The sequence below is a fragment of the Panulirus ornatus genome, chromosome 10, assembly GCF_036320965.1.
Source record: "Panulirus ornatus isolate Po-2019 chromosome 10, ASM3632096v1, whole genome shotgun sequence".
NCBI lineage: Eukaryota > Metazoa > Arthropoda > Malacostraca > Decapoda > Palinuridae > Panulirus > Panulirus ornatus.
The window spans coordinates 62746860-62774359 of NC_092233.1; the positions used below are offsets into that span (position 1 = coordinate 62746860).

Below are 27500 nucleotides of genomic sequence, written 5' to 3' on the forward strand. Positions count from 1 at the left end.
ACTGTGTGGTATGACAACTCTCCCCACCCTCACCCTTACCACCCCCTCCTCCTGTACATCTCCCCCACTCTCCTCTCCTCACGGGGCAGTGAAAGTATCGTGCTGGACGCCGGCAACGAAACTCCGCCCCCCCCTCCCTCCCCAACCACTGGGTCTCCCCTATGTAGTATATACCCCCTCCCCACCTCATACAATCTCCCGTTTTCTATCTTTCTCATATCCTTATCACCCTTTATCGCATGACGTATGCTTCACCTCTTAGACACGACGGTACGACCCCTGAGCACGACGGTACGACCCCTGAGCACGATGGCCTAATCTTTCACCTAAACATCAAGTAATAGGTCAAAAGCCCGGCCATCATAACAACGGGTCGTATACCGTCGTGCCCGTGGGTCGTACAGTCTTGCTCAAGCGTCGCACAGTCGTGCTCAAGGGTCGTACAGTCGCGCTCAAGGGTCGTACAGTCGTGCTCAAGGGTAGCATAGTCGTGCTCAAGGGTCATATACCGTCGTGCTCAAGGGGGTTAAGTAACATACATAAGAGTGCGCACGCAAATGCGTATACGAAACACACACACACACACACACACACACACACACACACAATTCTGCAACACAGTCTCCAAGACCTGACACCAATGCCACTTTCCCTCCTCCAACACAACACATTCCTGTGCCACCTCTAACGGCGCTTCCCACCTCCCCTCCTTCTCCAACGCCTCCCCCCCCCCCACCAAACTTCTCCGGATTCTCTCCTTTGTACCTCTGTCCTCGTCGAGCTAGAGCGTAAATCATTTACATCTTACCCCTCCGTGGATATCATCTACCCAGTACCTCGCTGTTGTGTAAATCATCCAGTGGAACACCACAACAGCCGGTCAAATATATTCGTTCTTTTTTACTACCCTTCCTACAGCGTAAATCAAGCAAACTTGTACCTTACCGAAGGTGTAAATAATTTACAGCTTACCACTGTGTAAGTCATATACAGCTTATGTCTGTGTAAATCATCTACCTTGAACCTTGCTGGCGTGTAAATCATCTATCTACCTCGCGTCTTGTAAAAGTAATCCATTTTTTTTCCTTACTAGTGTGTAAATCAAGTACCATGCGTCTCACCAGGACGTAAATCATTTACCTCGTCCTTCCATCCTGCCTAAGCCACGTGCCTCGTACCACCATACCAGCCACAAGCTGGGGGTCTCTATGTACCTAAGATGCGACCAAGACGAACAAGAAATAACGCCGCTGTTGACTGAGCAACACGAAGGTGTGTGTGTGTGTGTGTGTGTGTGTGTGTGTGTGTGTGGGTGCACAGAAAACGGTCCACAGGAAGGGGCTATGTTCCACCTCCTGATAAGGATAGGTGACAAAGACTTCTGACACACACACACACACACACACACACACACACACACACAGTATATCCACAACTTAACTATTTCATTCGCTAATCTCACAAGACCTGATCAACAGCTTCACAATGTCACACACACACACCTAAACACTCGTCACATCAAATGGCAAAGAATTAAACAAAAAAATAGTTATGAAACGAAAAAAAAATCTTCACGTTTCGCGAATCAATAATACGCAAGATTTTCTGAAGCCGCAAGTAAACAAGAGAACTTTATTTCTTTTCCAGGTTCCGGGAACTTGGCTTCCCTTGGTTACGTTTTAACTGAGAATAAAATGGAAAAATGTGAACATTATACAATCTTCTCCTCGACGGGTTAGGTACAACCTCGACGGGTTATATACAACCTCGACGGGTTATGTACAACCTCGACGGGTTATGTACAACCTAGTTATCGAGGTTATTATCATTCACGCGACGCACATAACCAAGAAAAATATATGTGGCTTCACACGACCATAATCAAGGCCATCTCATAAACGATATATATATATATATATATATATATATATATATATATATATATATATATATCCTGGGGATATCCCTGGGGATAGGGGAGAAAGAATACTTCCCACGTATTCCCTGCATGTCGTAGAAGGCGACTAAAAGGGGAGGGAGCGGGGGGCTGGAAATCCTCCCCTCTCGTTTTTTTTTTTTTTTTTTTTTTTTTAATTTTCCAAAAGAAGGAACAGAGAATTGGGCCAGGTGAGGGTATTCCCTCAAGGCCCAGTCCTCTGTTCTTAACGCTACCTCGCTAATGCGGGAAATGGCGAATAGTTTGAAAGAAAAGAAAGATATATATATATATATATATATATATATATGTGTATATATATATATTTTTTTTTTTTTTTTTTTTTTATACTTTGTCGCTGTCTCCCGCGTTTGCGAGGTAGCGCAAGGAAACAGACGAAAGAAATGGCCAACCCCCCCCCCCATACACATGTACATACACACGTCCACACACGCAAATATACATACCTACACAGCTTTCCATGGTTTACCCCAGACGCTTCACATGCCTTGCTTCAATCCACTGACAGCACGTCAACCCCTGTATACCACATGACTCCAATTCACTCTATTTCTTGCCCTCCTTTCACCCTCCTGCATGTTCAGGCCCCGATCACACAAAATCTTTTTCACTCCATCTTTCCACCTCCAATTTGGTCTCCCTCTTCTCCTCGTTCCCTCCACCTCCGACACATATATCCTCTTGGTCAATCTCTCCTCACTCATTCTCTCCATGTGCCCAAACCATTTCAAAACACCCTCTTCTGCTCTCTCGACCACGCTCTTTTTATTTCCACACATCTCTCTTACCCTTACGTTACTTACTCGATCAAACCACCTCACACCACACATTGTCCTCAAACATCTCATTTCCAGCACATCCATCCTCCTGCGCACATCTCTATCCATAGCCCACGCCTCGCAACCATACAGCATTGTTGGAACCACTATTCCCTCAAACATACCCATTTTTGCTTTCCGAGATAATGTTCTCGACTTCCACACATTTTTCAAGGCTCCCAAAATTTTCGCCCCCTCCCCCACCCTATGATCCACTTCCGCTTCCATGGTTCCATCCGCTGACAGATCCACTCCCAGATATCTAAAACACTTCACTTCCTCCAGTTTTTCTCCATTCAAACTCACCTCCCAATTGACTTGACCCTCACCCCTACTGTACCTAATAACCTTGCTCTTATTCACATTTACTCTCAACTTTCTTCTTCCACACACTTTACCAAACTCAGTCACCAGCTTCTGCAGTTTCTCACATGAATCAGCCACCAGCGCTGTATCATCAGCGAACAACAATTGACTCACTTCCCAAGCTCTCTCATCCCCAACAGACTTCATACTTGCCCCTCTTTCCAGGACTCTTGCATTTACCTCCTTTACAACCCCATCCATAAACAAATTAAACAACCATGGAGACATCACACACCCCTGCCGCAAACCTACATTCACTGAGAACCAATCACTTTCCTCTCTTCCTACACGTACACATGCCTTACATCCTCGATAAAAACTTTTCACTGCTTCTAACAACTTGCCTCCCACACCATATATTCTTAATACCTTCCACAGAGCATCTCTATCAACTCTATCATATGCCTTCTCCAGATCCATAAATGCTACATACAAATCCATTTGCTTTTCCAAGTACTTCTCACATACATTCTTCAAAGCAAACACCTGATCCACACATCCTCTACCACTTCTGAAACCGCACTGCTCTTCCCCAATCTGATGCTCTGTACATGCCTTCACCCTCTCAATCAATACCCTCCCATATAATTTACCAGGAATACTCAACAAACTTATACCTCTGTAATTTGAGCACTCACTCTTTTCCCCTTTGCCTTTGTACAATGGCACTATGCACGCATTCCGCCAATCCTCAGGCACCTCACCATGAGTCATACATACATTAAATAACCTTACCAACCAGTCAACAATACAGTCACCCCCTTTCTTAATAAATTCCACTGCAATACCATCCAAACCTGCTGCCTTGCCGGCTTTCATCTTCCGCAAAGCTTTTACTACCTCTTCTCTGTTTACCAAATCATTTTCCCTAACCCTCTCACTTTGCACACCACCTCGACCAAAACACCCTATATCTGCCACTCTGTCATCAGACACATTCAACAAACCTTCAAAATACTCATTCCATCTCCTTCTCACATCACCGCTACTTGTTATCACCTCCCCATTTACGCCCTTCACTGAAGTTCCCATTTGCTCCCTTGTCTTACGCACCCTATTTACCTCCTTCCAGAACATCTTTTTATTCTCCCTAAAATTTACTGATAGTCTCTCACCCCAACTCTCATTTGCCCTTTTTTTCACCTCTTGCACCTTTCTCTTGACCTCCTGTCTCTTTCTTTTATACTTCTCCCACTCAATTGCATTTTTTCCCTGCAAAAATCGTCCAAATGCCTCTCTCTTCTCTTTCACTAATACTCTTACTTCTTCATCCCACCACTCACTACCCTTTCTAAACAGCCCACCTCCCACTCTTCTCATGCCACAAGCATCTTTTGCGCAATCCATCACTGATTCCCTAAATACATCCCATTCCTCCCCGACTCCCCTTACTTCCATTGTTCTCACCTTTTTCCATTCTGTACACAGTCTCTCCTGGTACTTCCCCACACAGGTCTCCTTCCCAAGCTCACTTACTCTCACCACCTTCTTCACCCCAACATTCACTCCTCTTTTCTGAAAACCCATACTAATCTTCACCTTAGCCTCCACAAGATAATGATCAGACATCCCTCCAGTTGCACCTCTCAGCACATTAACATCCAAAAGTCTCTCTTTCGCACGCCTGTCAATTAACACGTAATCCAATAACGCTCTCTGGCCATCTCTCCTACTTACATAAGTATACTTATGTATATCTCGCTTTTTAAACCAGGTATTCCCAATCATCAGTCCTTTTTCAGCACATAAATCTACAAGCTCTTCACCATTTCCATTTACAACACTGAACACCCCATGCATACCAATTATTCCCTCAACTGCCACATTACTCACCTTTGCATTCAAATCACCCATCACTATAACCCGGTCTCGTGCATCAAAACCGCTAACACACTCATTTAGCTGCTCCCAAAACACTTGCCTCTCATGATCTTTCTTCTCATGCCCAGGTGCATATGCACCAATAATCACCCACCTCTCCCCATCAACTTTCAGTTTTACCCATATTAATCGAGAATTTACTTTCTTACATTCTATCACATACTCCCACAACTCCTGTTTCAGGAGTATTGCTACTCCTTCCCCTGCTCTTGTCCTCTCACTAACCCCTGACTTCACTCCCCAGACATTTCCAAACCACTCTTCCCCTTTACCCTTGAGCTTCGTTTCACTCAGAGCCAAAACATCCAGGTTCCTTTCCTCAAACATACTACCTATCTCTCCTTTTTTCACATCTTGGTTACATCCACACACATTTAGGCACCCCACTCTGAGCCTTCGAGGAGGATGATCACTCCCCGCGTGACTCCTTCTTCTGTTTCCCATTTTAGAAAGTTAATACAAGGAGGGGAGGATTTCCGGCCCCCCGCTCCCGTCCCCTCTAGTCGCTTTCTACGACACGCGAGGAATACGTGGGAAGTATTCTTTCACCCCTATCCCCAGGGATAATATACATATATATATACATATACACACACACACACACACACACACATATGCACATACACCCACACACACACACATACATATATATACAATTTAAAATATAAATTACTGAATAACCATGGTAACAATAACCATGGTATATATATATATGTATATATATATATATATCCCTGGGGATAGGGGAGAAAGAATACTTCCCATGTATTCCCTGCGTGTCGTAGAATGCGACTAAAAGGGAAGGGAGCGGGGGGCTGGAAATCCTCCCCTCTCATTTTTTTTTAATTTTCCAAAAGAAGGAACAGAGAAGGGGGCCAGGTGAGGATATTTCCTCAAAGGCCCAGTCCTCTGTTCTTAACGCTACCTCGCTAATGCGGGAAATGGCGAATAGTACGAAAGAAAAGAAAGAAAATATATATATATATATATATATATATATATATATATATATATATATATATATATATATATATATATATGCTAGCCTAAACCAGGTTACCCATTTTCTCGACCCCATCCCCAGGGGCACGATGAACACCTGGGTTAACTGTGGACCGGCTGTCGCGACCAGGATTCGAACCTGTGCGCACTCCGACCCCCCATCGTAAATTCAATCATCCTCGATGACGAATCAGAATACCGATAAAACACAACAGAGTTTTTTTTTCAAAATCTTCCACGTCGCCAAGTGAGATTTATCTCTTTCTTTTTTCTCTAATTCGTCCAATATTCTCTCTTAATACTGGAGGAGGGGCAACCGGGTCTGCCTCGCCGGCGGCAGACCCAGCCTTCATCCCCGATCCCCGCGCCACACTGATCCTATGAATGGGCCCAACTAGGGCAATCATGCACTTGTTAAGAGCCGCTCGACTGAATGCACAACGACGCCGGGGCGGCACGGTGCCACCGATCGGAAGCCGAGCTTCCAGTCGACCGTCGGGTTAAGGCCTCGAAATGAGCGATTAAGCTGATGACCCAAGCGCGGAACACCCCCTCCTCCCTCCCTCCGTGGTTCACATCCCGGGATCAATATCGCTGCCCGAAACAGCCACTCAGAACCGTGTTCAGGGCAGAGTTGAAAAGCTACCTATAAAAGTCCGGTACGGCCCGACCGGCGGCGAAGCAGCGATCCAGACCGGCGTTCGAACCAGAATTCGAAGCACGAAATAAAGCCAGCGCTCAAGTTAGAATTCGAAGCACAAACGAAGCCGGAGTTCAGATCAACGATTAAAGCCAGAATTAGAGGCGCAAATGACGCTGGGGGGTTTCAGGCCACACAATTCGAACCAGATTTCGAAGCGCGAGTAAAGCAAGGGGTGTGAAGCCAGCGATCATTCTCCTCTTCCCCAAGATCACCGAACGGCACCTCGAACACGCAGGGCATTCGCCGACGAAGCGACGTCCCCGTTTGCTCTTCACTAAAACGACGGCGGTCAGGCCCGTGACGCTACGACCTGTGGGTTCACGGCGAGGTCAAAGGCCGGGGACGGGGGGGGGGGGGGGGGGGGGGGGGGGGGGGGGGAACCACCATTACTCAAGGGTCGTATCGTGGTGGTAATTCATGTCGCTCTTCAGTCGTGTTGCCCGAACATGAACAATTCTCAAGTCACAATGGGTAGGACACTTGTCGCCTTCGTGTCTCACCTAGTTCCATCAACAGCTGTTTGTCGTTTACCTCCGAGCACGACCAGGTTCCAGAGCGAAATACACACGTTGGTCGTCAACGCCTTAAACCGAGTAAGCCGGGATTTCAAAATCTGTCGTCACCATTCGTTCACAGGCCAACCCGGGTGACAATGCTTTCGCTCAAATGTCCGTTTCATCACTTCGTTCGTGCAACAGTTCCTGAAAGCTTTTTCTGATGAATATGGCCGGTGTTTCTCGCGTATCACCTGTTTAATTTCTTTTACAAAATGAGAACGAAATGTAGGCTACCGTTGGAGGCCCACATCCTTGTGTACACTTCCTTCGTGTCAAAGAAAAAATCAAAATCATACTAACCTCACGATCCTCCCCTCACCACAGACTAGCGTCGTATTCTTAATCTATTTCTCTTCTCATCCTTTCCTTGCCGATTCTACCTAGAGAGAAACCCACTTAAACGCCACTGGCTTTAAGCAGAAAACATACCCACTGACAGAACCACTATGTATAATCAGTGGGTTGGTAAGATGCACGCATCTTGATGTGTGTGTGTGTGTGTGTGTGTGTGTGTGTGTGTGTGTGTGTGTGTGTGTGTACATGGTCATCACCCCACGGGTTCCACTCGCTTCGGGACGTCTCATTCCTAACAGAGGTCCCCTGGCCTGAGCTTCCTCCGAAGAACGTCAAGTCCTCCAACAAGAGCCTCATCAAAGGACAGTCGGCCACGACGACTCCAGCAGCGCCGCCACTGACGGTCTCCTCCAGCCACGAATCCTTTCATAACACACACACACACACACACGTACGTACGGTCTTGTTCACACAAAGTCTAAAGTCTTTAAGATCTATATTTTTTTTCCAGTCTTTAAAAGAAATGAATGCAGTGGGTTCTGGAAGGTCTCCCGTGCAGCAGGGGTTCCATTCAGTGCCTGGAATGTATCACGAAAGTTCTATTCAGAGTCAGAACCGCGTGGCAAGGTTTCCAGTCGACACCTGGATTGTGTCGCAAGGGTTCCAGTCAGCGCCCAGACCGTGTTACAAGGGTTCCAGTTAACGCCTGGACAGTGTTGCAAGGGTTCCAGTCAGTGCCCAGAGCGTGTTACAAAGATTCCAGTCAGCGCCAGGACTGTGTTGCAAGGGTTCCAGTTAACGCCCGGACTATGTTGCAAGGGTTCCAGCGTGCGCCTAGGCCGTGTTGCAAGGTTCCGGCTAGAGCTTGAAGAACCTGTTGTACATCTTGAGATGTAGCCTCGCCTGGACGCGTCCTAGGCTCTCTGGAAATGCATCATTTTTGCCTGAGCAACTTTACTGCATATCTCTGTGTTGTATAATATATATATATATATATATATATATATATATATATATATATATATATATATATATATATATATATATACTGTACTTTACACTACAATATCTATTTTTTTGCTGAAAATTTCCTTACATTTCTTTGTCCTGTGTACCATCACATTCCCTTGCGTTGTGCACTTCATCATACTTCGTTGTGGTTACCCATCTTCCTTTGTCTAATTAACTAACGACATCCAGCACAGAGGGAGGGAGGGAGGCAAAGGCGTGGCCGTACCTGCAGCAGGAAACGTTCAACAAGTCCAAAAGATCACAAGCAACGATTTAAAAACAAGGGGTGGTGGTGGTGGTGGGGCCGGCCGGCGCCCCCCTCCTACCCGAAGGCTGGAAAAATACAAGGGGGTAAATCCAGAATTTTTTTTTTTCGAGAATTTGTTTTCCAGATTCTTTACTACTCTAAATCACACCGCCTCACGCTCTCGTGTACACGGCAAGATAATGTTTGCCCACTACTGTAATTTGCCGTAACGCTCACATTAATATGCATCAGTCAGCACGCAAGCATGCTTGCAATTGCCAACAGGAAGTAATACTCTTTTATAATCAATGGAAAATCCTAGCTCAAGCTGAAAAGAAGAAGATGGGAAAAAAAAACAGGGGGGAAAATTTGTTGCACAACTTGAGTTTTCCAAAACTTTTCTGAGGGTGGAAATTACAAAGGACGGGAGAGCCTATATGATCTGCTGAGGGCTCCATCCAGGCGCGGGCGACGTCGTCTACCGCAACATCCCCCCCCCCCCCCCCCCTCCGCTGAACACGACGGGCACGTACCGCTCAGCACGACGACACCACCCTTTGTAGCACGACCGTGCGACCCTTTGAGCACGACGGTACGACCCCTTTCAGCACGATGGCCTGGCCTCTGCCTCGACTCTTTGAGGGTCGTACAAAATATGTAGGAAGGGTCGTACCGTCATGGTTTGGTCTTGTATCGTCGAGCTTATGGGTCGTACCACCGTGCTCAGGGGGTCGTGCCAAACGGCTGAACAGTCGTCTTCAACAAGGGAAACATTCACAAATAACCCAACCTGTTTATTGTTACCGCTTACAGCCTAACGAATCATCATGCCTCAAAACCAGCTTGTGTAATCGCCGGCGGGGGGGGGGGGGGGGGGGTGATGCTGTATGTCTCGGCACAGCTAACGACTCAGCTGGGGGAGCATACGATTACATTAATCATCGCCGATGAAACGAGTTATTCCGGTCATCATTATTGCCACACATGGTAATCAACTCAAGTTTGTGGAGTGGTCTTACAGCATTTAGTTTATATGACAATCGTCAGTGAATCGCCAAGCTGTTACCGGACATTGGCTTGTGCAAACGACTAGATAAGAACCTAGAAATTGAACAGTTCCATCTTTCTAGCACCCGCCTCGAACTGGAAGTTCTCAATTGTATTTTCAGAGGGTAAAATATTATATTATGAGTACTAGTCTCCAGGAAACCACCCAAAATCTTTCCTCACATCTTTCTCTCTCCGCTGTTACACTCCTCCCTCTTCAGGATGCCTTCTTAAAGAGACCTTCGTGACCAGTCACACTCATGAAATTTCCCCACCATACATGACCAAAATTTGGACTCCGGCATATCCTCGCGGGCGGTCAAGAACCACGGAAGAGCGCGAGATATTTCAAGCCATTCGACACATGAACGACAACAGGGTGTATGCACGGTTTGACGTAGTTGCTTTCCCACATGCCTACAGTGTATGTGGTCTTGGAAGTGCTCTGAGCTCCTGAGGAAGGTGTTAACGATCAGTCTGGTCGTGACTGCAGCAGCCTGACGATGACGGCCTGAACGACCCTCCTGGCAGTTGACAGGCTTTTTAAAAAGCCCAAAACCTACCGTGCAACCCACCCACCCAGCCCTGTGATCTTCAGCGCCACCACCATTGAGGGATGCAAGAGCGAATGGCGTTTCATGATGATCCGTCTGCCCTCGTATCAGACCATTTCCAGGACTCAGCAAGACGTGAGCTCACGATCACCCAGGGGCGTGCTCACAACTCTGCTCCTATCGTGATGTGTGCTGGTGCCAACTCTGCCGCGACGGCTCGCTTAAAACGGTAACCATCTCTCTGAAATATAGCAGACGAATCGGGACTCAGGCCGCATCGGGTGTGTGTGTGTGTGTGTGTGTGTGGATAAACCGAACATTCATCTCAAAAATTGTTTCGGCTGTTTGAATAAATCCGAGGCCTCACCTCAGATGGCTCCGAGATACACCTGATGCCACACCTCAGTCTTTGAGCGGTTTCCAGATCCTGAATGCCACACCTTCAATGACTTGAGCTCTCTGAAAACACCGGATATACCATACCAGAAATGACATGAAACTGTCTGGATATTACCAGACGCCTCACACACACACACACGCACCCCAAGGTGCCATGAGGCCCTCAATACCTCATCTTTGAGGCGGTGAAGTGCAGGAGCACCCAGGCTCATTACCATCATCAAACATCATTTGGGGACACTTGTCTCCCCTCCTCGCTCTCTTGTGCAACGATGAAACACGTGTTCTCCTGCCATTTTCTACCTCGCGTTTTTGGCAGCCAGACTCACCGCATAATTTGAAAAGCAGACCCACCCCCTCCCTCTCTCTCCACACTCCCGGCCCCTCCCAGAATCTAATGACCCCCTCACAGAGTGGGAGACGGCCTTTAAAGAAAACACTGGAATGCGAGAAAATAACAACAAGCGAGTAATGTCAATTTCACAAAAGACTGATAAATTAACTTCACATGACGTATATTGTGAATTTTTTCTCATGTTTTCTTTTACCTTTTTTTTTACACCTCTATCGGCAACGTACATGACAATGCAAGAAGCGTTTTTTTCCCAGGGTAAAATAAATGCTTTCTCACCGTCCAGAGTTTTACGGGCCTTTTTTCCCCCCTTTTTTATCTTGCCCATAAGTGACGAAGAGCATTATTACCCATTTTTTTCATCATCATCAATTATGTTGGCAGTGACCTCTGAGGGTCAATTCAGGTTATAATAGGGCGTGACCAGAGCGTATATAACTGGTGTAGCCTGATGACCTGATGCGTTAACCCATCCACACGAAGCTTACACGCATACGCCGGATATACACATACAGCTAGCAAAGGCCCGAAAAATATGCGTATATATATATATATATATATATATATATATATATATATATATATATATATATATATATATATATACATATATAAGGGCTTTTTTAATGGCATTTTTTTCCCCGGCTTGCGCTTGCCTGCGGTTACGCCATGGGTGAACGCTCACCTTCGTGATCGAAGCTCAGCGTAACCAAACATCATCATCATCTTCTGCCAACACGACGGAGAGATATTGTTCTCGCAAGATACAGTCTTCACCAACGACTCCGGCGTCCTACAGTACTGGAGTCTCCAAGCTACTGGGTAATGCCCGCTCAAGATCCCACGGGAGGACGACCCGTTGGCCCGGCACAAGATGGTGTTTGGGGCGTGATCCTCCTATAACTGTATACAATCCTCTATGACATTTCTATCCAAACATGATAATATATTTTATGATTATTTTCATTATTTGCTTCATCTGCACGTGCATCATACACCCACCACAGGTGGAAAAAAGAGAGGTGATAATTACGTCAAATATGAAGAAATAGTTTTATAAGTCTGAAAGTTTGATGTTAGAATTTTATAAGTGTGAAAGTCTTATGGTGCAATTCTGTAAGTGTGTAAGTCTTACCCTGCAATTTTATAAGTGTAGAAGTCTTTTAAAGTGTAGTAATATAAGGCTTTATAAACGTGAAGGTCTACTATACGAGACAAGCACATCGGACGAGAGTTAAGGATATGCTCGTAAGAACACGACGCGTAAAGGCTTTGTTTACCTCTTGATCCACCTTAGTTAGCTTCCACTACCCCACTCCGACGACCGCTTCTCTCACACGGCACCCAGCCGTCTCCCACCACTTGCCTCCCCGCCTGAGCGCCTGTCGGATCGCATAGATGTACGATAAGTATCTACCTCTGGGCGTCGAGGATTCGAACCGCAGTCCTACCTATTACATGTGAACAGTGCATGTTAATTATCTATGCATATATATGTGGAAAAGTGGTGGCGAAAGCCAACACAAAACATATTACAATTTTCACAAGGTAGAGTAGGGATCACGTTAGACTTAACATGAACACAGTATAAGAACAGGATAAGAATCAAATGGTTTTTTATCATGTTAAACATTATGACTTGTATTGATTGAAGTAACGCTAATTCAGTTATTTACTGTAACTCCTTTACCACGAGAAATATAATTGAATCTTATACTGTAAAATACACAAAGAATTGTAACGCTGATATTAGTGCAGGTCTATACAAACTGGATAGCTTTATCGGAGGAAAAAATTGTAAACAGTTCCCTTTCTTGAGCACAGAATACAAACTTTACGACGGGCATGATGCCAGACCCGAACACACCAAACCGAACACCATCATCTGGTAACGCTTGTTTACCAATGGCGTCTTAGCTACGTCTCTTCCTTGTATATCAAATGAATGTTTTACGTCTGCTATCTCATTCTTGTACCTACCCTGGCGATGTGATCATTACACGAAAGTGCACTTGGGAACTTACCGTGTTTCACTTTCCAGTGTTTTTTTGCATATACTTGATCACGCGCACAACTGTTACCTCTTGCAATATATATATATATATATATATATATATATATATATATATATATATATATATATATATATATTTGCCACTTCCTGCATTAGCGAGGTAGCGTCAAGAACAGTGGACTGTTGAAAGGGCAAAACATTAAGCAAGAAATAAAAAGACGATACAACGGGGACAAGTTTCAGCTCCCCAGAATTTTGTGGACCCAACTCCTGGAAGTGAAAGGTTACAGGAAGAGTAAGTGACGAAATTATGAGGAGAATTCCACGGTGTCACAGAATAAAGAAACAAGATATCATAGCGGCCAATCCTCGAGTAACTGGTCACCACAAATAAACTACAGGAAGAAGCTGCCGGCATAGTGCCGTCGGTCCGAGGTCTTAAGATAACTGGGACAATCGGAAAGCCCAAGAGAACATTGACCGTAATCGTCGTGTCTGCAGAACAACGAGAGACGAGATATCAAGTTGTAATGGTGAGGAACTGACTGAAGAGAGGTAGGTGATGGTAGGGATGTTAATGAGGAAGTTGGCTTAAGAGTAATCCACTGTGACCAAAAGAGACGGAAGAAAAGTCGACCCGGATATGCGAGGGATACTTCATACTGGGGGTAGATGAAACTCCTGTGGATATGAGACAATCAATATGTTTATGGTATTAAAGGGTTGAACGGTAGTGATCTGATGTTTCATATCAAGAAATGATAATGATCTAGAAAAATATACGAACTGAAATTGCATCTTTACATTGCTAAAATCTGACTAGGTTCCTGCTTCTGTATCCAGAGATGATAAATACTGGAATTCGTGTTCAGAGTGAGAAAAGGTACGAGAAAAGAAGAGGAGGTAAGGTGAGGAGAGGCGGGAGAGTCGACCAAAGCATAAAGAGAGGAATCATTATTGTTGAAATAAACAGGCTTGGAGACTGAAAAAAGAGGAAGTCGCTATTGGAGAAAAGAAGAAAAAAAGAGTGTAGTCGACAAAATAGAATCCTGAGGGACGCCATGTTCACAGGATAAACGTTTACGAAGCCACTCCAGCAACGTCAACCACAATGGCAAGACCAGAGAGGACACCATGCATTAGAGAACAGATAGAGAGAGAGAGAGAGAGAGAGAGAGAGAGAGAGAGAGAGAGAGAGAGAGAGAGAGAGAGAGAGAGAGAGAGAAAAGGATGAGAGCTAAAGGAGAGAAGTTTAGTTACAAATGTCTTTGAGATGTCAAAAGGAAGCGACAAAGGATAACCAAAATCCACCAAAAAAGGAAGACTAGAGATAAAGACAGATCACCAAGATAGCTTTTATTGGTGGTCTAGCTGAAGGGAATGAGATTTCAAGCGTCTAAGAAAGTGAGAGTGAAGGAGAGTACTGAAGACTTTTTGAGAAAGCAAGAGTGAGAGTGATGAGGCGATAGTCACATGGGTTACCAGTGGTCGCCTTTCTTAGGGATAGGCTGGACCTCAGCACCCAAGAAAGAAAGGCTTGAGTTTTTAAACAGAGATGAGGAAGGTGATTAAGGACTGGAGGTGGCTCACAGATATATTTCTCTACAACACAGGAAGTATACCATTCAGACTACAAGCAGATACCGCCTGTAGCTGCTGGCGAACTTGGAGGATCTTGCATGAGGGAAAAATGATGGAGGAGAACACAGGAAGGAAGGGGATAATAAATGAAATTATCCAGAGTAGATTTAAAGTAAAAGATGCTAAAGAGAAATTTTTTTTTTTTTCAACTGCAGAGTTGGCTATAGATTGATCAGGGCGAAAAAGATGAAATGCAGAATCTGTTGAAGATGCGTTTTGCTTAAGGGCAACAGAAATTTATTTGTTCAAAATATCAGGTCAGGTCAGCATACTTTTCACAAAATCCTGTTTGACTCAAAGAACAACAGCTCTGCTGAGATTCCAAGCAGAGATGAAGATAGAGTGGACAACAAAAGAGAAAAATTTAATGGCTTGGTTCACTCAATGCGGCAAGCAACAGAATGAGGACAACTGAACCATCTTTCAGGGATAGAGTTCTAGAAGGAACACAGGACCTTTTTTTTCCATCCAAAATATTCTCCGCTACAGGGTCAGCACAGCTGAAGGCAAACCAAGAAATCCTCCCAAAGTGACAAAAGATTTACATCTAAACTGATCCCTTCATGTGTCCCGAATCAAATCATTTAATAAGATCTCTCAAGATTCTTTCCAAGTTTTATTCTTCGTCCTTCTAACATTTCTCATTAAGTTTCAGAAGAAATAGAAATTATCAGTTCGTCTTCACTGGAAAATCTATGTCATATGTCATGTTAAGTGTATGGAATTGTGGTTTGACCCAAGATGGGACCTAGATGAGGCGAGTGAGTGGTTTCAGTCCTGAACAAGACACGAATGTGTCATCACGACATACCCGGGGATGAAGCCTAAATATGTCATATATTTAGAAGGACAAGCATGACGTGAGGCACAAGTCATGACAGGGATCCCTCCCTGTCATGCGGTCAAACCCCACGTGTCTTAAAAAAGCAGGTCACCTGCGGTTACCGTGTCACATGACCAGGCCAGACATATCGGAAACCAGGTTAGGTGGGGGTTTCCATGTACAGATACTATAGAAGATCTACCAGTATATCCCCCAACACACATCCCACCCCCTACCCGCCCCCCAATGGCGTGAATGCCCCTCGGAATGGTTCACCACCCACCTAATCACGGCCAATCCAAACAGTGGGTGCTTGGTGTTGCATGAGTCAGGTGGGTGGATTTCTCAGTGGGACAAACGCACCTTCCTACACAAAGTGCTTCCCTTCCCTCTACCACCGTGTCATAACACAGTCACCACAGTGGTGGAAAGGATGGTTACACCCCGTCGCGCACTTCCTCACACTATGCCTCCGACCCTGAGAGATGACGGTTTACACAACGTGTGTGACCATTGTATCCAAACGAACGTGACCGCTACATGTGTTACTTACAAGTAAAAGAAAACGAAAAAATATTTGTGTGTGTGTGTGTACTTATTTCAACATCGGGTCCTTTAGTTCAACATATTTAAGCAACTTCGCGACAGACTCAGTGTGAACGACGGTATATCACATATGAAATGCACCGACATAATGAACAGCGGGGGTGCTTATCATCGACCACTGGGAACACCGCGACGCAATCCCAGGGCTGGTGATCGGCTCTGACAAAATGGAGGAAGATATTCTTCACCTTCCGATTCCGTGCTTTTGAAGGAAGATGTTAACGATTTGTCGCCGTGATTTTGAAGGAAGGTATTAATGCTCTGTCGTCGCAGTTTTGAAGGAAGATGTTAACGATTTGTCGTCGTGGTCTTGAAGATAACAACGCTCTGTCGCTGGGGTTCTGAAGATAGGTATTAACGCTCTGTCGTCGAGATTTTGAAGGAAGATATTAATGCTCTGTCGTCGCCGTTTTGAAGGAAGTTGTTAACGCTCTGTCGTCGTGATTTTGAAGGAAGATATCTATCTAAAGCCTCGTTCAAACGATACTTACAGATGCTGAAACCACAGCAAAAATGTATTCTTTGTTGGAGAAAATATATACACACGCATCTCACTGGACCTGATGTAACAACTGAATTGATCGTTATGTGACATCGGTAATTACCGTCACACCAGCTCACACTACACAGTCCATATATTGAAGGGATAACAAGGGAGTTTATCGACTGTTGGAGAGACAGGGTGAGGGGAGGGTGAGGGGAGGGTGAGGGGTCACAAAAAATTTAAGTGCATATAATTATGCACAGATTTTGTTGATAATCTGGTCGTGAATAATTTGTCTTTATATCACTCGTGGCATAGAAGATAATTTGGTTGTGAATCATTTGTCCGGTAAATTACCTGTGACATGATAATTTGGTTGCAATTTGTCCTCTGTATTACATGTAAGACAAATGATAAATTGGTTGCAAGTAATTTGTTCCCTGAGTTATCTGTGTCCAATGATAATCTGGTCGTGAATAATCCATCCTCTAAATTACCTGACAAAGATGATAACTTGGTTGTGAATATTTTGTCATTATATTACCTGTGACAATTGATAATTGGGTCGTGAATAATCTCTCCACGAAGTACCTGTGACATAAGTGATAATTTGGTTGTGAATAATATGACCTCAAATGACCTGCGACACAGATGATAATTCGGTCGTAAACAATTTCCTCCTAAATTACCTGTAACTCCAAGTTCTTTTTGTTTCCTGATTATGGAAACAATTCAACACTGAACTATGCATCTGTATCATGTACAATGAAACGCTCATATACAGTGAATGCTCAGAGGGAGTGTCGCAGAAGATCCCCCCCCCCCCCCAGCCCATCCTCGGCGTTTGGCGTATATACGCAGGTTCCCGTGTCGCATAAGATTTCCCCCCACGCCCATCCCCGGCGTTTGGCGTATATACGCAGGTACCCTCCCACAGGACAATGAGGGAGGTTAGAGGGAGAAATGGACAGGAATGACACAGGTTCACTGCCATAGCTGACCATGAGGGTAAACCGCTTTGAGCGTGCTGGTGTGGGACGGCAGGACGCGTGGAGGGAGACAACACGTTGGTCAACGCACGACAACAAAGCGAATCCGTTCGTGTGTGTGTGTATATGCGACACGAATGAGGCGCACGACAGTCTCACGAATGCTGAGAAACAAGGGGACTACATAGCCTCTTTGTGTCCCCTCCATATATATATATATATATATATATATATATATATATATATATATATATATATATATATATATATATATATATTAGCTTTATTATATTTACTGTACTTGCAGAGTCTGACGACGGTACACCAATACAACACTGTCACTCCCTATCGAAGATAAGGTTCACCACAACAAAGAACCTCTCACACCAGAACCTACAATTCCCTGCTACTGGAAGTAGCGCAGCCTTGGGCTGCAAGTGCCTTGAGAAAGGTCCTGGATAACTTCAGGTCTCTTTCACAGAAACTGTTCCTGGGGTGATATGAAATAATAATAATAATAATAATAATAATAATAATAATAATAATAATTAGATAACAAAACAATAATAAATATATGTGTGTGTGTGTGTGTGTGTGTGTGTGAAAAAGCATTCTAAATTCACACCAATCTGCCACATTCACCTCAGCCCAGACCAACCCATCTCACTTGCAAATTCGGATTACCTGTTACGGATGAAAGGTCCCCCAAGACAACCCCCCCCTCAAACAACCTCGAGCAAACTACTGTCAAACTACACCCTAGTGACCCTACCACAACCCTGGCTCTATTATACAGGGTCGCGACGTCAAGTTCCGAACGGGTCGAATCAGTTCCGCCCGTTCGCCCGGTGCTTCACATGGCCTGAACCCTGTGGCGTTGTTCGTTCATACCTCAGAGGGTTTGGAGTTCCTTCAACAATATCAAGTGGGTTTTTATTACTATTACTGATCCATCTTTATCATCATTATTATCAATGTTAATAATGCATGTTCTACTGCCTTTGCTATCATTATCATCAGAGAGTAAACATGAATAATGCTATGCGTACGTAGCTATGTAACACATGTACTGCTTTATTGGTCTATCCAACCCTAGATGGTGCCCGACAGGCTCGTGTGCGGCTCCGTCGGTGACCGGGAGACCCCGGTGAGGCTCCGTCGGTGACCGCGAGGCCTCGATGCCAGCTCCGTCGGTGACTGGGAGACCACAGTGCACCTCCGTCGGTGACCAGAAGGCCACGATCTTGCCCCGTTCGGTGACGAGAAGGAACCGATATCGCCCTGTCGGTCATCAAAGGAAACCGATTCCGCGGTGATTATAGGGAAGAAACATCGCCCCATCGGTGACCAGAAGGCTCCAATGCCGCTCCGTCAAGGACCAAAAGGAACCTATTCGGCTCCTTAAGTGGCCAGAGAGAACTGATACCGCTCCTCAGAGACCAGAAAGAACCAATATCGCCCCGTCGGAGACCAGAGAAAACCGATAAGGCCCCTTAAGCGACCCGAGAGAACCGACACCGCCCCGTCGGAGATCAGAAGGAACGGATATCGTCCCTTCGATAATCAGAAGGCTCCAACGCCGCCCCGTCGGCGGGGACTGCCGTCTCTCGGTGACTGACAGACAAGCCCTCCCCCCTTCCAACACCTCCCTCGGTGGCCGAGTGGCCCATCCTGTCGGACACCCAAATCCCGGAAGCCCCAGTATGGTTAACGGAAGCGGGATGACGGATCTGTGACGGCTAAAAGGGCCTTATACTGCCCCGATGACCACCCACAAGTGGATACAAGTCCCCAAGTTTGTACGGTCATTGTTCAGAAAAACCCTATTTACCGCCCAGTAATTTATCTGAACGGTCTCGCCGCCACCCGATTAAGTAATCAGAAGGCTCCGATTACCGATTTTCAGTGACCAGAAGGCCCCGCCCCGTAGTGCCATCCCAAATTAATCGAGAAATTCTACGGCATCCAAATAATTGATCAAAAGGCCCCAATGCCGCCCCGAAATTCATCAGGAGACCCTATGCCGCCCGGGATTTCATCAAAATGGCCCTCTGCTACAACGTAAGCGATCGATAAAATGGTCTTTCAGCCTTTTCTAGTTAGTAACTATTCCGGCCCCCTGTGCGGTCGAGTGAGGTCCCGGTGGGGGGCCTCGAAGCCGCTGCTCCCCCCCATCAACTGACCGACGGGGAGACCAAAGTTCCCATTCGTGGGTGAGGTGTCCTCACGCCCGCCGCGTAGAAGTGACCGGGAGGTCTTGATGTCGCCTCAACGGAACCAGGAAGCGACGATGACACAACGGCGACGCCAGTGACCTCAAGATCGCCCCCGGTGCATCTGGTGTGATGGCTGGAAGACCAACAGATGCCGCCCTGCCGTGGGAAGTGAAAAGTGTAGATCGAGGCTTGAAAAGGCACGGAGACCCGTCCCGTCGATGACAAGATGGCCCAGGGCGCTGGTACCTGAAGTGCAACTCCGCCATCGAACTCCGCCCTCACGAAGAAGAAAAGGGTTCGATGTCGCTTTTGCTTGGCGATGGAGCAACAGTGACACCCTGTAATGAGACTAAAGGCTTCGATGCCGCGCTGTGGCTGTTCGGAAGGCCTCCATGCAGCACCTAACGCGTTCGGAAGACCCACTGCCGCTCCCGTAGGCGACCTGAGACACGCCGAGGGCGTTCCTTTCGACACAGCCACCAACAACGACAAACCCGAACGTACCGCAAGCAATTCACATTCAGCACTGAACGCGCGACAACAGAACATCACGTGGTAACCCGAGCACTGTCGACTGATGAGCGTTATCATAAATCTTTTTAAACGAGATGTGGAGCACCACCACAGACCTCCCTCCTCTCTTAGGCCAAGACCACACGAGGAAATAAAAAGGACCCAGTTCTAGACGACCGCCCGATCCATACGATGGGTCAGAGGCAATCATCTGGCCTGACTGAAAATTGGCTGTTGATAAATCATGAGGAAGGGAGCCAGGTCAGGCCAGGCCAAGGTCTGGGAGAGGAGGAGGAGGAGGAGGAGGAACCCACGAAGGTGTTGTCCACACGACCCGCCATCCTCGCTCAGTGCAGGGAGTCGTAATGAGCAAGATCGAGACGTGACGGACGATGTCAACACAGGCGGTTCTTTCTAAACCAATGACCATCACACAGCCCTTACGACCAACCCAACACGAGCTGTGAAATATACTCCTCTGAACAAACCAAGAGACCAAGAATGACCATATATTCATCTTGATCCAAAATGTTTCTACTTTTCTCTTTGCTTCTAAAATAAATCTCGTCCGATACAACTGTATAAACACCGGAAATAAGATGAAAAATTCCAAAATATCCATCAACAGTTTGTGAGTCAGTATAAACGGGATATATATGGTTCGACGTGACCCCACTGCAGCCCCGTCGCTGCAGTGGGTCCTTCCCACCAGCTGCCGTTACTACTGCAGCGACATTATAGTTATTGTAGTAGTACTAGTAGTAGTAGCAGCAGTAGTAGCGATCGGATCTTCTGGCCATTAGATGCAGCAGAACCAGCAGTAGGAGGAGGAGGAGAAGAAGGAAGAATAAGAGGAGGAAGAGGAGGAGTGGGAGTAGCAGCAGTAGGAGAGCTGGGCAAGGACTGCCTGACGGTGTGGTGGTGGCGGTGGTGGCGGGAGGCGGGTGTGTGGCAAGAAACAACAAGCAGACAGCAGCAAGGAACGAACGAACCCCCGCCCGGGTCGCTGCTCGCTGCCTCCCGCCGCCGCCGCCGCCGCTGGTCGCTGCTGCTGCCACTCTGACGAATGGCACAAGACACCCGAGAACCCCAACAGAGGAACATAAGACACGAGCCCCCGCCACCACCACAGCGGTGCTGGGGCCCCTCCCTACACCACCGCGGCCTGTCTGCCTCCCTCACAGCAGCGTTCGGGCGGGTCACTGGCTACATGGGTGGGTTGGGCGGGGTCGAAATGCTTAAGTGGGTGAGGGATGAGGTGTACGTGGGTGGACCTGCAGGTTCTGGTGGGTGGGGGTGCGAAAATTATGGGGCTTGGGGAGGGGGACGGCGCTCCTGTGGTTGAGAGGAAAGTTAGGTTGATGGGGTTAGAGGATGAAGGAGGGAGGTTGAGATGTGGAGGCAGGGGGGAATGAATGAAGAGGTGCAGGTGGTGCCTGGATGCACAGGATGTACGTGGGTGACTGAGGAGGTGTAAGTAGGTGGATGACGGGGGGTGAAAGGGTAAGGAAGAGAAGTGAATGAGTAAAATAACATGAGGGATGGATGAAGCAGTGCAGGTGGGTGACCCATACAGAGATGGGTAGGTGGGTGAAGGTCAGTGGGGTGGGGTGGTGGCAAGTGGATGAACGTGTGGAGGAATGTGGGTGGATGATGTGATGCAGGAGGGAGAGGGTGGATGAATAAGCGGAGACGGGTATTTGTACTTCGGTGGATGAAGGGCTGTAGGTGAGTGGATGAAGAAAAGTAGGAGGGTGGATGTAACGACGTGGATGAGTAGTGGATGAGAGAATATAGGTTGTTGTGATGGTGTACAGTGACTGGGGAAAGAAGTGAAACAGGTAACACTGTGTTGGGTGATGAGTAACGGTGGGTGAGTGGTGAGTACAGCAGACAACCCTCTGAAGCGGGAAGATGGATAGGTGGGTGAGTGGAGAGATTGTGAGGTGGGTGCAGGTGGGCTGAAAGAAGAGGGGCAGATGACAGAAAAGGGTACAGGAATTACATGAAGAGGTAAAGCAGGCGTCCTAGTCGGGGTGGTGTGTGTGTGTGTGTTGTGGCTGGGTGGAGACGGTACGGCGGGGTACAGGCTGCACGCTGTCGAGTATGTGGTGGCAGGGTACAGACACAGCGGTACAGTGAGGTACAGGCTTCATGGTGGTGGGTATGGTAGGTGGGTACAGACGGTACGGTACGGGCAACAGGACAGTGGAAGGTTGATGACACACACGTACACACGTCGGCCGTGGGGCAAGGACTGGTCAATTCAAGGACGTGAGTGGGTATGTAGCACTAGTGGGTACGTGGTACCAGTGGGTGCGTGGTACAAGTGGGTGCGTGGTACTAGTGAGTGCGTAGTCCTAGTGAGAGCGTGATACACGTGGGTATGTTGTACTAGTGGGTGTATAATACTGGTGGGTATGCGATCCTAGTGGGTTGCCTGCTACGAATGGGCACGCGATGAGGGGGGGGGGGGTTACGGGAGTCCAATGTATACATGGTATTGATGGTACCTGGTACCGGCGGTATGCGGTACCCGTGACCAGAGCCGGCCGGCGGGTGAAAGGCGTCGGCAGGTAGTATACAGGTGAGTAAGATGAGTAAAACTGCTGGTGAGTAAATGAGTAATGAGAGCTGGTGAATAAAAAGGACATTTGTGGGCCAACTAAGAGAGCATTGGTGGGCTAAAAAGGTCATTTTTGGGTTTAAAAGGGCATTAATGGGTTGAAAAGGGCACCGGTTGTTTAAAAAGGTGCCAGTGGGTAGAAAGGACATTAATGGATAAATGAAAGAGGTAGTAGTGGCTATAAAAAAGGGGGCACTAATAGGTAAAGAAGGGGTAGTGATGGGTAAAATAAAAAGATTACAAATTAGTTAAAAAGCCACAAATAGGTTAAAAAGGGGGCAATAATGATCAAAATGGAAATAAATTGAGAAAAAATGAAAAGGGAAATAAGAAATGGGTAAAAGAAAAAGGCAAATCGGGGACATCTGTGACGTAGGTGAAGACCGAGAATGAATAATGAAAAAATATACGATGGGGGAGGTGGGGGGAGGGGGGTGTGTGTAGGGACCCCAGATGATATGGGGGTGGGAGGGGTGGGGGTGGGGGGTGGAGGGGGGGGGGGGGGGGAGAAGGGGTTCAAGAGAGGACGAAAACGTTGGAGGGTTTCCGCTCGGGAGGTCTGGGGAACCACAGAGGGCAACCAGCACCACCACCACCACCACCACCTGGGAACTGGGAGTACACAGGTGGCGCAAGGGAGGAGAGAGAGAGAGAGAGAGAGAGAGAGAGAGAGAGAGAGAGAGAGAGAGAGAGAGAGAGAGAGAGAGAGAGGAATTGAAAATTCACTAAAGATAATTAATACAAATCAATATAACAACAAAAAAATAAACGAAGGGAATAGCAAGTCATGATAATATCGAAGATAAAGATAAGAAATACAAACTTTTGGAGATGATTATCATACTAATGATCATTACCTGATCAATGATGATTACATTACAAATGTAACGCTAGTATGCATATCTTACTGAATAACACTGGAAGAAAATATAGCCATTTGAAGCACTCCACGTGAGACTGAAATAATCAGGGCGATTATTATGAGCAGTTGATCAGGCCATTTCAATAATCCCATTGTAAATTAATCAAGTATCCAGAGATCATTTTAATACAACCATATGCATACAGTCACACAATTCAAGAGTACAAATCAAAACTCCTTTGGCCTATTCCATTACTGACACACACACACACAAAAAAAAATGTAGAAATCACACATAGACACTGTAATACGACCCCGCCATAACAGACTGGACCACACGTCACATTACCGCAAATGTCACTTAAGAGAAAAAGAAAAAAAAAAAAACGTTTAAAAAGAATATGGCGCGAAACATCAAATTCCTCATGCCGATACATTGCCCCAGCCAGCGCGCCAACCTACTCGACGCGAATTCCCGTAAAACAATTGTCTGAGAGAGAGAGAGAGAGAGAGGAGAGGGTGTGGAATGACAACAAAACTTATCCACCGGACTCATCCCATATAAGCAGATTAGCAATGGTGGGGTAATCCGTATTTATACACACAGTTATCAAGTCGCGGACGCTGTAAACCTTCCGTAATTACATGCAAATGGGCAAAGCTGCGTTAATTACGGCTGGAAACGCGACTACAGTAGTGCAGACCTGATTCTTTTTGCATATGGTGAAAGGAAGTCGATTTATATACTGGTTACTATAGCCCTTCACAAAAAGGTATATATATATATATATATATATATATATATATATATATATATATATATATATATATATATATATATACGCAAGATTATCTACTATGTATGAAAATAAATATATTGCATAGGTGTATAATACACACGCATGTATACATACACACACATGGTATATACATTACAACACACGCTTATAGATACATAAATAAACACGAACACATGCATATATGTGAAAGCTAAGCCAGCTTTGTTTCATAATATTTACTATCATTATAGTTGGCTCGTAACTAAGACTACTTGATATACAAATGGCAAACAAACCCATTAATAATGATTATTTACCAAGCACCTTAATGAACATCACAATTAATTATTCAATCAAGACACTACCACACTACAGTTAAAATGGTGATTAGAACAGAGAGAGAGATGGATTGTCAGTAAACAGTCAAAATGGTGATTAGAACAGAGAAAGAGATGGATTGTCAGTAAACAGTCAAAATGGTGATTAGGACAGACTGTCAATACACAATCAAGAGTGTCACTAACCATGTGTAGTGCAGCACGTAGGGCCTGCTGGCATTACCCAGCTCAACCGTAACTACAGTGCATCGTGGCATCAGATCCGGGCACACGCACGCACACACACACACACACGCGCACACGCACGAGTCACGCAAAACACGATCTTGTCTGGTTCTTCACCACCACACGGGTCATACTATGGCCCTGCCAAGGACCATGTGCTCATGTTCATGGCGGCCGCGGGGTTCAAAGGGCATGTCCTCTATCGACGCTCCGGGGGTCTTCCAAATGCTCCATGACCGACCTCACACTCTTGAGGTAAGGAAAGAGGGGGTGTGGGGGAAGAAAGAGCTAGACAACTTGCTCCTTAGAGAAAGAGAGAGGGCAAAAAAGAGAGATGAGATAGAGAGAAATAGGGCGCCGTTTGAGGAAGACTTCGTGATGGTTAATCCTGTATATGTTTTATTTTTTCCTTCTTCTTTTCTATCCTTTTTTTCTTTATCTATATTCCACCTTTCGTACGTAAACACACTCAATGTCTCACGAAGGGGCTACCAGACTTTCAACAATGCACATGAGCCACTCTGTTTCCGTCGATCGACTTCTCTCTTAAACAATATGTGGCCTTAACCAGCCCTGGCGACCGTTGTTATCAATAGCGTCTTAACGGGTGTGAAGGAGGATGGGGAAGGGGGGGCGGCGAGCGGAGGGGGCAGGGGGGGCGGGGGCGGACGGCTACACACTGCAATATAACTTTATACCATCGTATTTCCAAGATCACTACCAGAGAGAACACACACACACACGCACACTTTTCCACACTTTACGATAATAAGAAAATAATAATCACGCCTAATTGTTACTTTTATAAGTTAGTTTCTTCTTCTATTTCTTCTCGTATCTTGTAATATAAAAAAAAAAAAAGAGCAGGAGGAGCACGAGGGGGGGGTGGGTGGTCACAATATCACTGGAGAATGTCACCGTGGGTGGACACAGCCTGGGCTCGCGTCCCTCACAAGCACGAGTCTCCCGTCGAGTGTGTCTCCTCACAGCGGCTGACGGGGGTCGTCACAGGTCCTTCGGCAGCAGCAACTTAGTCGTCGCCAACGGCATGTAGCGCCCCGTGTTGGTGAACGATGTCCGTAAGGTTATAAATGTATGTATATGTTTATGCCAGGTCGACTTTCACGACGTCGCTGCTGCCGCCGCCGCCGCCAAGTGTGTGTGTCTCTCCCCCCCGTCAAGGCGGTCGCAACACCACACAATCGGGAGGAGGAGGAGGAGGTGGGGAAGGAGGAGGTGGTGGTCGTCACGCCATTGATGTACGATGTGGCACTGGGCACCGGGTTGCCCTGCGGGGAGGTAAAGGGGGGGACCGGGGGAGAGAAGAGCCTGACACTTTCACTATCAAGACGAACTGTGGCAGAGCTGCGGCAGCAGGGAGACTGTGGTGGTGGTGGTGGAGGTGGCGACGACGATGGCGGGCGGGCTCTCTCGCGACCTCCTACCGGTAGTATTCCACACGGACCACCAGCCCGACGGGATCACACCGTAGCCCTCCTCCCCTGCTTGCCTAGTGCCTGCCTGCGTATGGGCCTCGGTGGTGGCACGCCCCAGTCCGGCCTGCTCCTGCCTGGTGTGGCCTGCTGGTGTGGTGTTTTCGTAGGGGGGTCCCCGTGGCACGGTCCCCTGTGGTAGCTTGTGTGTATATACGTGGCCCCGTCTGTCCGCTGGCCTCGCTCATATGCACCACTCATGTGCGCCTGTGATCACCTCCTGCACACCCCGCGGACTGACGCTCATGTTCACTGCGCCGCTCGTCGAGACCCACTGTAAAGACTGGCGAAAAAACCCAGCGAGTGGGACGAACCCATAAAAAACCCGCAGACAAAAAACGCGCGCGGACTTGCGTTGCGCAGATGGTGGTGCCATCTAGCGGAGGCTCCGGCAACCGCGCGGCTGCCAGAGGCGCGTCGTCCTCCCGCCCCGCCAACATTCGCCTTGCTTGAAAATTCATTGCATTTTTGGCCGCAGATAAGACCCCCTCCCACTGCAGATAAGGGTAAAATATAAACGCATAACTCTCGCGGGCAATGAAATACCGTGGAATTACGAGTGATAACAGTTACATTCTGCATAAACACAAGACACGGCCGTAACTAGTGGTGTGGGGAGGAGGTAGGGAGGAGGGAGGGAGGGAGGCCAAGTATGACGCGAGGTACAATCGGGTTGGTCAATACCGTTATGTATCTCATAAGT

The 27500-nt window shown here is 46.7% G+C and overlaps 1 protein-coding gene across 11 annotated transcripts in view; it reads right to left on the reverse strand.

The window, feature by feature from the left end:
- nab (NGFI-A-binding protein homolog) overlaps window positions 1–27500 on the reverse strand; it is an 844405-nt gene that overhangs the window by 568848 nt on the left and 248057 nt on the right. For 5 of the 11 annotated variants that reach the window (XM_071666148.1, XM_071666147.1, XM_071666142.1 and 2 more), the window contains exon 1: window positions 25266–27140. The exons of 2 other annotated variants lie outside the window; for them this stretch is intronic. The gene's annotated coding sequence lies outside the window, so the exon portion shown is untranslated. Of the gene's footprint in view, window positions 1–25265; window positions 27142–27500 lie in introns of those variants that run through there. 4 more of the 11 variants (XM_071666146.1, XM_071666137.1, XM_071666145.1 and 1 more) reach the window with 2 other exon arrangements.